The 13504-nt window shown below is 43.2% G+C and overlaps 1 protein-coding gene across 1 annotated transcript in view; it reads right to left on the bottom strand.

Moving 5' to 3' along the window:
* Window positions 1–13504, bottom strand: part of IL1RAPL2 (interleukin 1 receptor accessory protein like 2) — a 432928-nt gene that overhangs the window by 389373 nt on the left and 30051 nt on the right. The gene's annotated exons all lie outside the window — the stretch shown is intronic.

Raw genomic sequence — 13504 nt, forward strand, 5'->3', positions numbered from 1 at the left:
TTCTTGACGAATGTATCTTCTCTTTTTATGTACACTGAGAGCGTATGCACCAAAGATAAATTCCTTGTGTGTCCAATCACACTTGGCCAATTGGTCTCTTCCCAAAATCCCCAAAGCTTTAACCAAAAACTATCTACTATTGACCTCACCCCATTCCTAAGAGGTCTGTAAGGGGCGTGCATAAGAGCACCAGCGTGCCTACTCTTCCTGTCCTATTGTTTCCTTTCATTATATCCAATTAATATAGTTATTACATACTTATGCTTATATATATGCTTATATATCGTAGTTATTTCATGCTTATGCTTACATATACTGTTGTGACAAATAAATAAATAAATAAAAAGAAAGAAAGAAAGAATTATATCTCTCTATCTCTCTCTCTCTCTCTCTCTCTATCTATCTATCTAGGTATACACCATAGGTCTCAAAAAATCAGAAGACTTACAATTTGTTTAGCGACCATTCCAAGTTACAGCAGCACTGGGGGAAAAATGACTTATGATCAATTTTCAGACTCATGAATGTTGCAGCATTGCCATGGTAACACGATCAAAATTCAGATGCTTGGCAACTGGTTCATATTTATGACGGTTGCAGTGTCCTGGGGTCACGTGAAAACCAGGTGCCCTTTACAAAACCGTGTTATTAACTTAACAACTGCCACGATTTCACTTTAACTTTAACCTGGTGGCAAGCAAGGTTGTAAGGGCCTCTGGTGGCTCAACAGACTAATGCAGTCTGTTATTAACAGCAGCTGCCTGCAATTACTGCAGGTTCAAGTCCCACCAGGCCCACGGTTGACTCAGCCTTCCATCCTTTATAAAGTAGGTAAAATGAGGACCCAGATTGTTGGGGACAATAAAAAGTTGACTTTGTATATAATATACAAATGGATGAAGACTATTGCTTGACATAGTGTAAGCCGCCCTGAGTCTTCGGAGAAGGGCGGGATATAAATGCAAATATAAAAAAAAAAAAGCGGGGCAAAATTCACTTTAACCAACTGTGCCAGTTGGTTAAAGTTCAGGCGCTTGGGAAAAAGTCAAACCAGGTTCCTGGGTGTAGCAACCTTTATATTTATTTTTTTATTTATTTATTTACATTTATATCCCGCCCTTCTCCGAAGACTCAGGGCGGCTTACAGTGTGTAGGGCAATAGTCTCATTCTATTTGTATATTTACAAAGTCAACTTCTTGCCCCCCCAACAGTCTGGGTCCTCATTTTACCTACCTTATAAAGGATGGAAGGCTGAGTCAACCTTGGGCCTGGTGGGACTAGAACCTGCAGTAATTGCAGGCAGCTGTGTTTTAATAACAGGCTTCTTACAGGCAGCCTGCCACACCACTCAGCTTCCAATCCAGCGTTCCAATCACAGTGAAGAAAAATAATCAACGCTATCGCTCAGTGCCTCCCTCCACCTTTTAATGTCTCCCGTGCTCCTCCCACGGCTCCACCCCTCCCCCAAGCCACGCCACCAATACGCTTTCAGCTTATAACACAGCCAATACGCCACCTCTAATCCATGCTGGCTGGCTTTACAGACCCCTCGCATCCTGGACATAAACTGTTTCAACTCCTACCCTCAAAACGGCGCTACAGAGCACTGCACACCAGAACAGGGGGTCCCCAACCTTTCAGACCTCAGGGACCACTAAATTCATAATTTTAAATCCCGAGGACCACTGATATGATTTTTTTAAAAATAAATAAATAAATAGTATTTAGTGCAATATAAAAAATGCAAATAATTTTTTCTGCGGACCACCAAAATTTTCTTGCAGACCACCAGTGGTGACCACTGCACACCAGAACAACTAGACACAAGGACAGTTTGTTCCCGAACGCCATCACTCTGCTAAACAAATAATTCCCTCAACACTGTCAAACTATTGACTAAATAGAATAGAATAGAATAGAATAGAATTTTATTGGCCAAGTGTGATTGGACACACAAGGAATTTGTCTTGGTGCATATGCTCTCAGTGTACATAAAAGAAAAGATACGTTCATCAAGGTACAACATTTACAACACAATTGATGATCTGCACTACTATTAATCTTCTCATAGTTCCCATCACCAATCTCTTTCTCATCGTTCTTATCACCCATCTCCTTCCACTTATGACTGCATGACTGTAACTTTGTTGCTGGTATCCTTATGATTTATATTGATATTGATTGATTGATATTGATTGTTTCCTGATTGCTTATTTGTAGCCTACGACTATCGTTAAGTGTTGTATCATTAAGTGTTAAATTTGTACCCTATGACTATCATTAAGTGTTGTAAGTGTTGTACCTGAATGAACGTATCTTTTATTTTTATTTTTATTTTTTTACAAAGTTATTGGAGCCAAAGAGTTCTCCGAGCCTGTGGGTGTAAAGCCAACTGTACCGTGCCATAAATAAGAAGGACCGGAGAAGGTTACGGCTCAAGCAGAGGTCAAGATATCCCCCAAACAAAACAATCCATATATTCCCAAGGTCAAATATTCCGAAAAGATGGAAGATACATCAAGCTGAAGGTCATCCTTGGTCTGCTCCCTGAGCTTTGTTGTTGTCTTGCATTAACCAATCATCATTTCCAGGTTGAATCTCTCCTTGTTCAGTTTCCATCCATTATTCTTTGTCTGGCCTTCGGGTGCCTTGGAAAATAGCTTGACCCTATGCTGTTCCAGACCAAGGGCTGTCCGACATCTTCTTGAAAACCTCCAGTGATCAAGCACCCACAACTTCTGAAGGCAAGCCATTCCATTGGTTAACTGTTTTCACACTCAGGAAATTTCTCCTTCCTTCTAGGTTGGGTGTCTCGTTGATCCACCTGTTATGTTTTGTCCTCACCTCAGGTGTTTTAGAGAAGAGATCAACATACACACACCCTTCTCTGTGACAGGCCCTCAAGTATTGGAAGACTTTCCAATTTTCATTGCCACTTTTTCCTTCTCTCCAAAAAAGAAGTCAAAGTAGACATGCTGTCAGAGTTCTGAGGGATGCCCTAATTAAACCCTCGAGCCAAGCTTCAAAAGAAATCCAGTTATTTATTAGGAGCTTCACGTCTGCACGTTCCCAAGTGAAGCCAACTCTGGCACCACGTAATTTACACCCCAATCATGACCCTGTTTCCCCACTTCCCCCCCCCACCCGGGTGTGTCATCAATTTGCCAAAGGAGCAATTTTGCCGGTTGTAGAGATCACTCCCCTCCAGCCACTGTAGGTAAGCCTGGGAGAGAGCCTTGAGAGAGATAAGGCTGCAATGTGCTTCTGTTTTTGGCTGCAGTGCTGTTTCATCAGCTTGTGCACTTACACACTCTTGTAAGTGGCTCATAAGCTTCCTAACAAACAGGAAGCAGTAGATGAAGCTAAGCAGAATCACATCAGATACCTGTACAATTAGCACAGGACACCCCCCCAAGGCTGTGTGCTCTCCCCACTTCTCTTCTCTCTGTATATCAATGACTGCATCTCTAATAATCCATCTGTTAAACTACTGAAGTTTGCAGATGACACAACAGTGATTGGTCTCATTCGAGACAATGATGAATCCGCATACGGACGGAAGGGTGAACAACTAGCCTCGTGGTGCGACCGAAACAATCTGGAACTGGAATACACTCAAAACCGTAGAAATGGTGGTAGACTTTAGGAGAAACCCTTCCATACTTCCACCTCTTACAATACTAGACAACACAGTATCAACAGTAGAGACTTTCAAATTTCTAGGTTCTACCATATCGCAAGATCTAAAATGGACAGCTAATACCAAAAACATCATCAAAAAAGCACAACAAAGAATGTTCTTTCTGCGCCAACTCAGAAAGCTCAAACTGCCCAAGGAGCTGCTGATCCAGTTCTACAGAGGAATCATTGAGGCTGTCATCTGCGCCTCCATAACTGTCTGGTTTTGTTCTGCAACCCAACAAGAAAGACACAGACTTCAGAGGATAATTAGAACTGCAGAAAAAACCATGGCTACCAACCTGCCTTCCACTGAGGACCTGTATACTGCATGAGTCAAAAAGAGGGCTGTGAAAATATTTAGAGACCCCTCACATCCTGGATACGAACTGTTTCAACTCCTACCCTCAAAACGGCGCTACAGAGCACTGCACACCAGAACAGGGGTCCCCAACCTTTCGGACCTCAGGGACCACTAAATTCATAATTTTAAATCCCGAGGACCACTGATATGATTTTTTTTAAAAAAATAAATAAATAGTATTTAGTGCAATATAAAAAATGCAAATAATTTTTCTGCGGAATGGTATTATACACAATTGATGTCAGTAGTGTTTGAATTTTAAGTTACATAACAGATAACTGGATTTTATCATAGATTTTATCTTATGTATTATTTTAGTCTTGAATTTTAAGTCACATAACAGATAACTGGATTTTATCATAGATTTTATCTTATATATTATTTTAGTCTTGAATTTTTAATTGTATATTTACTGAGTGTTTTTTTAATTTGTTCTGGCCTATGGCTGTAATAAACTGAAACATCAAGTCGGGGCTAACACTGTCTTGTTTTCCACCAGGAGTTTTGGGCTCAGTTGTGGGAACAAGTCAAGGACTAGCTGTATCATTATTCTGGAGGAAAGAATATTAAGAAATAACTTGAAAGCTGTCTTCAAATATTTGAAGGGATGGGCTGGAAGCAAGCGAAGCTCATTCTCCGTTCATCGGAAAGGAAGAAACTGAGATCAGCAGGGCAGAGAAGCAATATGTCAGCTGGATTATTAGAAGCAATTTAACAAGGACAAAGAAGACCCCCAGATCTTCTTTTCCAGTCGTTTCAAACGTAGCTGGTGGAACCAAGATCAAAATACCTGCTTTCGTCTCCCCTTCCTTTGAGGGAGGGGGGAAAAAAAACCCAGATTGGTTGCTTCCCAGCTGATTGAGGACTCGGTGCCCCTGTTCTTTCCCCCCACCCTCTTCGTCCTGGGTTCCTCAACCCCATTACCTCATCCCTGGAGAAAGACCACACTGTTTATGAGTGCGACTCCCAGTCAACACAAGTGGCCTTTACAAAGGGTCCCCTCCGGGCACTCTCCGCCATGACCAAGCACTCGCAAAGCTTCACATTGTATTCTGGTGAAGTCATCTTTTTCTAAAGCTGAGGCCAGCTCGTTTTTGTCCCACGGTGGCACAGAGAGCCACAGAAAAGGACAGCCGGAGACAGTCCACCCCGAGAGACAGAACATCAATTTTTTATTTTTATTTTTTTACAAAGTTATTGGAGCCAAAGAGTTCTCCGAGCCTGTGGGTGTAAAGCCAACTGTACCGTGCCATAAATAAGAAGGACCGGAGAAGGTTACGGCTCAAGCAGAGGTCAAGATATCCCCCAAACAAAACAATCCATATATTCCCAAGGTCAAATATTCCGAAAAGATGGAAGATACATCAAGCTGAAGGTCATCCTTGGTCTGCTCCCTGAGCTTTGTTGTTGTCTTGCATTAACCAATCATCATTTCCAGGTTGAATCTCTCCTTGTTCAGTTTCCATCCATTATTCTTTGTCTGGCCTTCGGGTGCCTTGGAAAATAGCTTGACCCTATGCTGTTCCAGACCAAGGGCTGTCCGACATCTTCTTGAAAACCTCCAGTGATCAAGCACCCACAACTTCTGAAGGCAAGCCATTCCATTGGTTAACTGTTTTCACACTCAGGAAATTTCTCCTTCCTTCTAGGTTGGGTGTCTCGTTGATCCACCTGTTATGTTTTGTCCTCACCTCAGGTGTTTTAGAGAAGAGATCAACATACACACACCCTTCTCTGTGACAGGCCCTCAAGTATTGGAAGACTTTCCAATTTTCATTGCCACTTTTTCCTTCTCTCCAAAAAAGAAGTCAAAGTAGACATGCTGTCAGAGTTCTGAGGGATGCCCTAATTAAACCCTCGAGCCAAGCTTCAAAAGAAATCCAGTTATTTATTAGGAGCTTCACGTCTGCACGTTCCCAAGTGAAGCCAACTCTGGCACCACGTAATTTACACCCCAATCATGACCCTGTTTCCCCACTTCCCCCCCCCACCCGGGTGTGTCATCAATTTGCCAAAGGAGCAATTTTGCCGGTTGTAGAGATCACTCCCCTCCAGCCACTGTAGGTAAGCCTGGGAGAGAGCCTTGAGAGAGATAAGGCTGCAATGTGCTTCTGTTTTTGGCTGCAGTGCTGTTTCATCAGCTTGTGCACTTACACACTCTTGTAAGTGGCTCATAAGCTTCCTAACAAACAGGAAGCAGTAGATGAAGCTAAGCAGAATCACATCAGATACCTGTACAATTAGCACAGGACACCCCCCCAAGGCTGTGTGCTCTCCCCACTTCTCTTCTCTCTGTATATCAATGACTGCATCTCTAATAATCCATCTGTTAAACTACTGAAGTTTGCAGATGACACAACAGTGATTGGTCTCATTCGAGACAATGATGAATCCGCATACGGACGGAAGGGTGAACAACTAGCCTCGTGGTGCGACCGAAACAATCTGGAACTGGAATACACTCAAAACCGTAGAAATGGTGGTAGACTTTAGGAGAAACCCTTCCATACTTCCACCTCTTACAATACTAGACAACACAGTATCAACAGTAGAGACTTTCAAATTTCTAGGTTCTACCATATCGCAAGATCTAAAATGGACAGCTAATACCAAAAACATCATCAAAAAAGCACAACAAAGAATGTTCTTTCTGCGCCAACTCAGAAAGCTCAAACTGCCCAAGGAGCTGCTGATCCAGTTCTACAGAGGAATCATTGAGGCTGTCATCTGCGCCTCCATAACTGTCTGGTTTGGTTCTGCAACCCAACAAAACAGACACAGACTTCAGAGGATCATTAGAACTGCAGAAAAAACCATGGCTACCAACCTGCCTTCCACTGAGGACCTGTGTACTGCATGAGTCAAAAAGAGGGCTGTGAAAATATTTACAGACCCCTCACATCCTGGACATAAACTGTTTCAACTCCTACCCTCAAAACGACGCTACAGAGCACTGCACACCAGAACAACTAGACACAAGGACAGTTTTTCCCCAAACGCCATCACTCTGCTAAACAAATAATTCCCTCAACACTGTCAAACTATTTACTAAATCTGCACTACTATAAATCTTCTCATCATTCCCAACACCCATCTCTTTCCACTTATGACTGTATGACTGTAACTTTGTTGCTTGTATCCTTACGATTTATACTGATATTGTTTCCTGATTGCTTATTTGTACCCTATGACTATCATTAAGTGTTGCACCAGTGGTGAAATTCAATTTTTTTTTACTACCGGTTCGGTGGATGTGGCTTGGTGGGCATATCTTGGTGGGCGTGCCAGGGGAAGAATGTTGCAAAATCCCCATTCCCACCCCGTTCTGGGGCCTGTCAGAGGTGGTATTTGCCGGTTCCCCAAACTATTCAAAATTTCTGCTACCAGTTCTCCAGAATCTGTCAGAACTGGGTGTTGGATTTCACTCCTGGTTGTACCTTAGGATTCTTGATGAAGGTATCTTTTCTTTTATGTACACTGAGAGCGTATGCACCAAAGACAAAGTCCTTGTGTGTCCAATCACACTTGGCCAATTAAAAAATTCTGTATCTATTCTATTTCCCATCCCCCCTACCTATGGCAAAATCAAGAGCAAACCAGCGATGCTTGCAAGTTGACACGTGACAGAAGAAGTCAGAATGGACATGACAGAAGCTATATTATGTGGGTGGTGTGATTATAGATCACCTGAACCATTTTTTTTATTTTATTTTTTTGCTAGCATGTGCGGTTCTGGCTCCCGGACAAATATATCCAAATGAAGGATGTAGTGGAAACATCATTTTTTTTCCAACAAGTTTTGCAAGAACTGGGTCGCAAGCATTTTGGGTTGGATTCATGTCTGACCTTGGAAGAGCCTTTTGTGAGGATCAATGATTATATAATTTGAATTGGTTTCTTTTGCTTCAGTGGTACTTAAAACCTCCTGGGCTTTTTCTTCAAGTATTTCAGGATTGCTTAGGCCAAGCTAAGTACGCAAGACATTTTCTATAAAAAAACCTTTTTGAAAAGGTTTAGGATTATCCAAGAAAGGAGCCCATTGTCTCCTCTTCTCTCTCGAGAATATTAGGGCATTGTTTCTTAAATTGCTACTGTTTACTTGACGACTTTCATTTCTAATTTCATGTATAATTTATTTATACACCTTTAACCCCCCTTTTCCAAATGTTCAAAGAACCCGTTTCAGAACGGGGAGCAATTAAAAGCAATTTTTGGATGCATAAAAGCAATTAAAACAAAATAATAATAATAATCTTATGCTTACCTTTAGAAATAAGACCCTTAAAAACTAACAGCTTTTTTTTTAAAAAAAAACATGAAATGCAATACAGAGAACAATTCCTTCACCCCTTCTTTGGATGTCAGCTGGCTCAATTAAAACTAGAAAACAGTTACTGCCAATAAGAAAATTAATCGAGTAACTAAACGTTGAATCAATTAAAAAAAAATGAAGAAAGGCAGTTGGTCTCTCCAAAATCTTCCTCGAACTGTTTTGCAATAACTTTTTCATTGTCTCATAAACTGGATCTCTCTTTCTCTCTCTCTCTCTCTCTCCTTCCCTCTCTCTTCTCCCTTCTCTCTCTTTCTCCTCTCTTCTCCTCTCTCCCTTCTCTCTCTCTTCTCTCTCTCTCTCTCTCTCTTCTCCTCTCTCCTTCTCTTCTCCTCTCTCCTCCTCTCTCCTTCTCCCTTCTCTCTCTTCTCTCTCTCTCTCCCTCCCTCTTCTCCCTTCTCTCTCTCTCTCCTCTCTTCTCCTCTTTCCCTACTCTCTCTCTTCTCTCTCTCTCTCTCCCTCCCTCTTCTCCCTTCTCTCTCTCTCTCCTCTCTTCTCCTCTCTCCCTTCTCTCTCTCTCTCTCTCTCTCTCCTCCTCCTCTCTCTCCTTCTCTCTCTCTCTCTCTCTTCTCTCTCTCCCTTCTCTCTCCCTTCTCTCTCTCTCTCTCTCTCTCTCTTCTCCTCTTTCTCTCTCCCTCTCTCTCTCCCTTCTCCTCTTTTTCTTCTCCTCTCTTCTCTCTCTCCCTCACCCTTCTCCTTTCTCTCATTTTCTTCTCCTCTCTCTTCTCCGCTCTCTCCTCCCTCTCTCCCTCTCCTCTCTCTTTCTCTCTCTCTCGCTCTCTTTCTTCTGTCTCTCTCTTCTCTCTTTCTCTCTCTCTCTCTCTCTCTCTCTCTCTCTCTCTCTCTCTCCTCTTTCTCTCTCTTCTCTCTCCCTTCTCCTCTTTCTTCTCTCTTCTCTCTCTCCCTCACCCTTCTTCTTTCTCTCATTTTCTTCTCCTCTCTCTTCTCCGCTCTCTCCTCCCTCTCTCCCTCTCCTCTCTCTTTCTCTCTCTCTCGCTCTCTTTCTTCTGTCTCTCTCTTCTCTCTTTCTCTCTCTCTCTCTCTCTCTCTCTCTCTCTCTCTCTCATACTGCAGTTCACTGATGCCCATTTAATGATGCCACTAAACAATGAAGCAATTATGTTGTCTGGAAAGGAGCCACATTCACCAAGGCTGCGCAACATCTGCCATCGAGACCACCATACACATTGTCTCCTGGTAGGACCAGCAATCATTAAGATGGGGGCAAATTTTAAAAAATAGGGGGACGTGAGTTTGATAAACTAAATTCCTTCTTCTCATCTGGATGGGGGTGGGGGAGGAGTTCAGCCTTTGATTGCCAACCCAAGTTTTGACATGGCAGGGAGCAGCCATCCAGCGGTGGGATTCAAAAAATTTTATTACCGCTTCTGTGGGCATGACTTGGTCAAACCGTGGTATGGTTTGGTGGGCGTGGTAGGGGAAGGATACTGTAAAATCTCCATTCCCTCCTTGCTCCAGGGGAAAGGATACTGCAAAATCCCCATTCCCTCCACACTCCAGGGGAAGGATACCGCAAAATCTCCATTCCCTCCCCACTCCAGGGGGAAGGATACTGCAAAATCTCCATTCCCTCCCCACTCCAGGGGAAGGATACTGCAGAATCCCCATTCCCTCCCCGCTCCAGGGGGAAGGATATTGCAAAATCCCCATTCCCTCCCCACTCCAGGGGAAGGATACCGCAAAATCTCCATTCCCTCCCCACTCCAGGGGGAAGGATACTGCAAAATCTCCATTCCCTCCCTGCTCCAGGGGGAAGGATATTGCAAAATCCCCATTTCCTCCCCACTCCAGGGGAAGGATACTGCAAAATCCCCATTCCCTCCCCACTCCAGGGGGAAGGATACTTCAAAATCCCCATTTCTTCCCGATCGGCTGGGACTCGGGAGGCAGAGAATAGATGGGGGCGGGGCCAGTCAGAGGTGGTATTTACCAGTTCTCCAAACTACTCAAAATTTCCGCTACTGGTTCTCCAGAACTGGTCAGAACCTGCTGAATACCACCTCTGCAGCCATTTCCTCCCTTTTCCAGCTGTTGAACAATTTGGAGGCAAAGACGTCCGTATGCTGGATCTTCCTATTTTAAAAAAAGGATGCCCGTTAGTTCTGCTTAGGGTATATGTTTTAAAGTCTGGGAAGCCGAGAAAAAAAATCCATTGAACACATGTCAATATTGAAAGGAATGTCAATGGCTTTGCTTTAGATATTAACCTTGTTTTTAAACGAATGTGTGTTTTTTAAGTGGGGGAGAAGGAAATCCGCCACCTGGCTACTGTTCAAAGTTTACCTGGATCGATGGATGCAAGGTATTATCGACCGAATGTATGAAAAGTGAAAGCATTTTTAGGCATAGGATAAGGATTCAGGGTGCTGGTGTCAGACGTAAGAAATCAGAAGCCAGGATAACATTAACAGAGTTAGAAAGGGACCTTGCAGGTCTTCTAATCTGACCGCCTGCTCAAGCAGGAGACCCTATACCAGTGAAGGAGAACCTTTTCTGGACCGAATGTGCCTGTATGATCCATGTATCATCTTCTTTTAACGACCCCAAAGTCCCTTGCGGGGTGGAGTCTGGGCAACTGAATGGAGCTAGCGTTTACTGGCCAGATGCCCTTCCTGTTGCCGATGCAGAGTTTTGTTCAGCAGATATATTCTCATGGTGCCCAGAGAGAGAGAGAGAGAGATCTGCCTCTTCCTAGGATCGAACTTACAGCCTCTTGAATGTGAGGCGAAAGCTCCACCTCTAGGCCACTGCACCACTCCAGTGTGCCTCCATGTATGACCACCCAAAATGTAACTTGAGATACTCAACCCCGGCGGGTTGCCTCTTCGGCAAAGATCGACTGAACAAAAAAATATTATAGCAAACTCGAAATCCACAGGAGTGGAAATGTAACAGCCTTAATTTAGTTTTCACGCTATGTTCTTTTTACAATTCTTTTTCCCTTTTCCTAAAAAAAAAAAATCGCATTTCACCAAACAAAGGGTCATTAAAAGCACTTAAAATAGCGCAGTTCCAAATTACAACATAAACATAGCCCAGTATTGGCAGCTCAGAGAAATCATATTCTTAAATCAACTTGAGAGTAGGATCCACCCTGGTTGACACCTTGTTGAGGAGAAAGGAGAAGTGAGGGTTCAGATCTGGTTTCCTCACTTGAAGGAGCAGATCCAGGAAAGACAAAATGTCAGGGTTCCAAGTAACACCCCCAACGAAAGAAGACTCCTAGGCTTGAAGTTCCTCAAAGTTCCATTTTATTAGAGATGTCATATTGGCACATCTGGGAAAACCTGAATCTGAAAGCTTCCAGGTTTTCCCCACCCAAAAGAAAGTCCTGCCCAGTACCCACATGATCCATCACATGGTCCAATCAAAGCACCATCCCAACTGGAGATGCCTCCCAGTTCCAGCCTTCCAGGCGCAGGGCAGGATGTCCTTGACTCTCTGAGAAAGGAATGTTATTTTGACTATATATCACCCTGGCTCCATACAATCCCCCCTCCCAATTTCCCACAGTAGTAAATGCACTAGACCTGAAGATCCAATGGAAAAGGTGGCTTCCAGGCCTGACACAATGGTTGAAGCTTAAACCACATAATCCCAACCTCGAGACATCCTAGAAAGGTGTCACCACTGTCAAGCAGTAAAACAATTCACCAAATGGGATGATTTCCAGTACTTTGGTGGAGATACAAACATTTAGAGCAGGGGTGAAATGCTCCCAGTTAAGACCGGATCGTCTGATCCGGTAGCAATCTTGGCTGGTGGTTCGGAGAACCAGTAGCAGTTGCGGTGCGAGGATCCACCTACCTGCCCGGCTGTCGTTACTTCCTGGTTTTAACTTCCTGTGTTTTGTACCCTCTGCACATGCACAGAAAGGTTTTGCACAGGCACAGAGGGTGTGTGCGTGCATGTGAGGCGCACGACATATGCTCTTTCAAACCGGTAAGGAAAGTAAGTAGATTTCACCCCTTATTTAGAGTTACTAACTCTTTCCATGCAATATTTTCCTTGCAACTTATACTTTTTCCGCTGCTCGCCAATCAACGTAGGATAGGAACAATCCCCAAATGTGTGGAATTCTGTACTTAAAATATCTCCTGGACAAAGCATACAAATTCATTGCTGAGACCAGGGGTAGTCAACCTATTTATACCTACCGCCCACTTTTGTATCTCTGTTAGTAGTAACATTTTCTAACCGCCCACTGGTTCCACAGTAATGCACCGTGTATCGTTGTCTGCAAATGCCTCTCGCGCATCGTGGATTGGGTTTTGGGGTGTGGGGAGAGCACCAGCTACCAGCTCTGCTTGTCTGTTACAGCTGGGTGGTGTGGGGGGAGATGCTATTCTGGGACGAGGCTCTTTTGTTTGCGGTCGCACTATAGCGCCATTTAGTTTCCCTTATGTAACGTGAACTAAACTTATGCGCGGGCGATACAAATAGCATATTTTCAGAAATTTAAATTGTCACAGAGAATTTTATGAAAACCTAATGAAAATGTTTTTAAATAATGCTATGGAAATTTTTTTTAAAGTCAATTAAATAAAAAAAAAAAGGAATGTGCTTCAGTATCGGATAAAACCCCTACCACCCACCATGAAAGCTGGAACGCCCACTAGTGGGCGGTAGGGATCAGGTTGACTACCACTGGCTGAAACCTTTAAATCTTCAAGGATATCTTACAAAGTAAGGGCCCATTATTGTAAAACTTCTTAGGAATGTTAAAAAACAAAACAAAAACGAAGCCCTCTTTTGAAAAGGATATGCTTCCCAAAGATTACGCTTAGTTTTGGATTTTAAAACAAGCGGGTAACAGAAGGTAACAGTGGAAAACAAAAAGAGCAAGGAACCGCTCATTAGATTAATCCTAACATCTCGTTTCAATTAACGTACCAATGCCGCTAAGAATAACGAATGCATAGAATGCACAATACACAGAATATGTAGAAGAGAACACATAGAATACAGAACACAGAAAATACTTTCCTAGTAAAGGTAGTCCTTGATTTACGACCATCGCTGCTGGAATCAGAATTTCCATCGCTAAGCAACGTGGTTGATCGGTGAGTCAGACCAGATTTTGCAACCTTTTGTTTTTCGTTGTTGTTGT

Source organism: Ahaetulla prasina, chromosome 11 (genome assembly GCF_028640845.1).
Source record: "Ahaetulla prasina isolate Xishuangbanna chromosome 11, ASM2864084v1, whole genome shotgun sequence".
NCBI lineage: Eukaryota > Metazoa > Chordata > Lepidosauria > Squamata > Colubridae > Ahaetulla > Ahaetulla prasina.